At 39.4% G+C, this 2,670-nt stretch overlaps 1 long non-coding RNA gene across 1 annotated transcript in view; it reads left to right on the plus strand.

Moving 5' to 3' along the window:
• Nucleotides 1-239: 239 nt before the first annotated feature.
• LOC109377030 (uncharacterized) overlaps nt 240-2,670 on the plus strand; it is a 19,842-nt gene continuing 17,411 nt past the window's right edge. Inside the window, exon 1 of the long non-coding RNA XR_002122810.1 lies at nt 240-295. This is a non-coding gene — a long non-coding RNA (uncharacterized LOC109377030). The remainder of the gene's footprint in view (nt 296-2,670) is intronic.

The raw sequence follows: 2,670 nt of genomic DNA on the forward strand, positions 1-2,670 counted from the left end.
GAGGATGGTGGTGAATATATTGTTTATTATCTTGATCATGATCATGGTTTCATGAGGTATATATATCAGAATTTATGTGCACTTGATTTCATGTCAGTGTTAGTCTAATAAAGCTTTAAAAAAAAAAGGTTTCTTCTGGAGTTAAACTGTGTAGGTCCAAATTCCAGCTGTTTTACTTATAACTTTAGATAAATTATTTACTTATTTATGCTTTGGTTATTTTTAAAATTGGAGCTAATGATAACATTATCTTCCTTTATAGGGCCGTTGTGGAGAATTGAATGAGATAATCCAGGTAAAATGTGGGGCAGCTAGAAAGTATTCAGTAAATGTTGGGGTTTATTGTCATTGTTGTTATTAATGTTGAGTTGAGTTGACCACAGAGAGAAATCCCTTATACTCCAGCCCCTTCTTGAGATATCACTCCTTTCTGAGATGGCCCCTTCTATTGTTGGATAGTGGGAAAGTCAGCCTGACTAATTTAAATTATTCTGTGAGAATTAGCCCTGTTTTCGGAAACTTAAACAGGAAGAAGGGGAGTGGGAAAGAGAGTTAGTTAGTTTCCACAGCATCATAACTTCTAATACTTAACCATTTTTCCCATCTGTGAATTTCTTCCTCAAAATTTCTCCCACATGCTTCTGTTTAAGCACTTTCCTTGTATTCTGCCCTCTGAGGAACTGGAAAGCCTCTAAGCACCCTGTGAAGTGGGGAAAGTTTGAATTAGGTAATTTGTAAGGTTCTCTGATATTTGGTGACAAGCCATTTTACTAAAAAAAAAAAAAATTAAACTGTGAGGTTCCATACACAATCTCAGTGCATTAGGGCTGAGGAAGAAAACCACAGTCACTGCTAAAGGAAATTCCCAGACCTGCCTCAGACCCTGCACAGCCTGGTAGCCTCTGGGATTTAAAGACCTTAGAATCTGGGAGCACGCCAAGGAGAATAAGTCACCACACTCCTGCTCAGTCCCATGACACCATGAACCTTTAGCTCATAGTAGTGATAGAAGACGTTCTAAAAGGCTAAAGACATCTAAAACTGAAAAGATAGAATGCCTCGCGAAGAAGTCTTCACAGTCAGTCTGGCTTTGTTTTTGCCTTTGTGGGGCCAGGTTTGCACTAAAAGCAGCCTTGGACAAACCTGGAGCACACAGTCAAAGATGGCAGTGCCAATGGCACGTGAATGCACAGTGAGCAGTGCTTGGAAGGAGAGAGTGAGGCGGCGATTTCAACTTTAGTTAAAAATGTATTCTGACTGCATTTGTCAGGTTTTATTTCTTCAGTCTTAAGATACATAGTGTAGTCTGAATTTCGGGTGGCCGTTTTATATCTGATGTCAGAACTTATGAAGAGCACTGCGTTCAGGAGGTCAAGGCCGTAGAGTGAACCTTAGTGGCAGATAACATCGGTATATAGTGTGGCCATCTAGTTCATCCCTAAACTCGACCTTTAATCTCATAAATGCACATTGGTATTTACATAGACTCAAAGATGAACCCATGTGAAGGACTTTAGGTGAATCCATCAACTTGAGCCTCTCACATGAATCTGAGATATTGTTACCATTTAAGAACAATAGCACTTAAAAATATTTCACACCAAAGCTATATTTCATTTTTTCTGAGGCCCACTACAAACATGAATCAATAAGGCAGCTAGCTTAGAAGTGCACACTTAGGAGTTCTGTACTCTAGTAGGAAAATACTAACCAACGAATGCTAAAAAATAGTTTCAAATACAAAATGTGATGACCAGACGAACAGTGTTACAGTTCATTATAGTTGTTGGGTAGGACTTTTAACAGCATGCTCCTCAAATGGTTTCCTGTGGGCGTATGCTTTCTCTCTGCTTAGAGCTATTGGTGAATTGACAATAACAGGTTCCTTGCACGTCCCAGGAAGAGATAACAGTCCTTGGCTTCTGGTTATTGAAATCGAACTAAGTTCTGAAGTCAGTCTGCCTGGGACACCCTCTTATCACCCTCTTATCCAGGGAGTGGGACCCTTGGACGGCCTGGCAAGAGGCTTCTCTGTGGGCACACCGGTGAAAGCTGCCTCCCCGTCACAGCGGGCCGTTTCCCTTTAGAGCAGAGCTGTTCTGCGGATGTCATTTTCTAATGAGGTCACACTACGATATTTATGCCGTACAGATTTGTTTCATTTGTGATTCTGAGCATGAACATATTTATGGCAATACATTATAAAAAATGTTAAAGTAATGTCTTTGATAAATGGGAATCTGATTGTAGTGAAGTTATCTCTCTCTCCCCCGTTCCCTGTTTGCCTCTTAAATGCTTCAGTCTGCATTACCACTCAAAGGTGGATAAAGGAAATCAAAGTCAAAATCATGTTGTTACCTACTAGCCAATTATATATGCTCTTGAAGAAGTGGATTAAACTTATATAAACTTAAAATGCTTTTACATTTTTTTTATGGATAAGAAAATGGCTTGTAGGAAGCTGGCGGGGTTATTTGAAGGAGAGACACTACGTACAGAGCAGTTGTATTAATGGCTCATATTAATTTAAAATACAGTTTATGCATGGATAGGGACAGAGGCCAGAGTAAGCTTTCTTTGGTTGATAGAAGAAAGAAGAATACTTTGGTAATGAGAGCACTAGATTTTTTTTTTAGAGATTTTTATTGGGGAATTGGGGGATGGGAACAG

This window comes from Hipposideros armiger, unplaced genomic scaffold (genome assembly GCF_001890085.2).
Source record: "Hipposideros armiger isolate ML-2016 unplaced genomic scaffold, ASM189008v1 scaffold_1264, whole genome shotgun sequence".
Taxonomy (NCBI): Eukaryota; Metazoa; Chordata; class Mammalia; order Chiroptera; family Hipposideridae; genus Hipposideros; species Hipposideros armiger.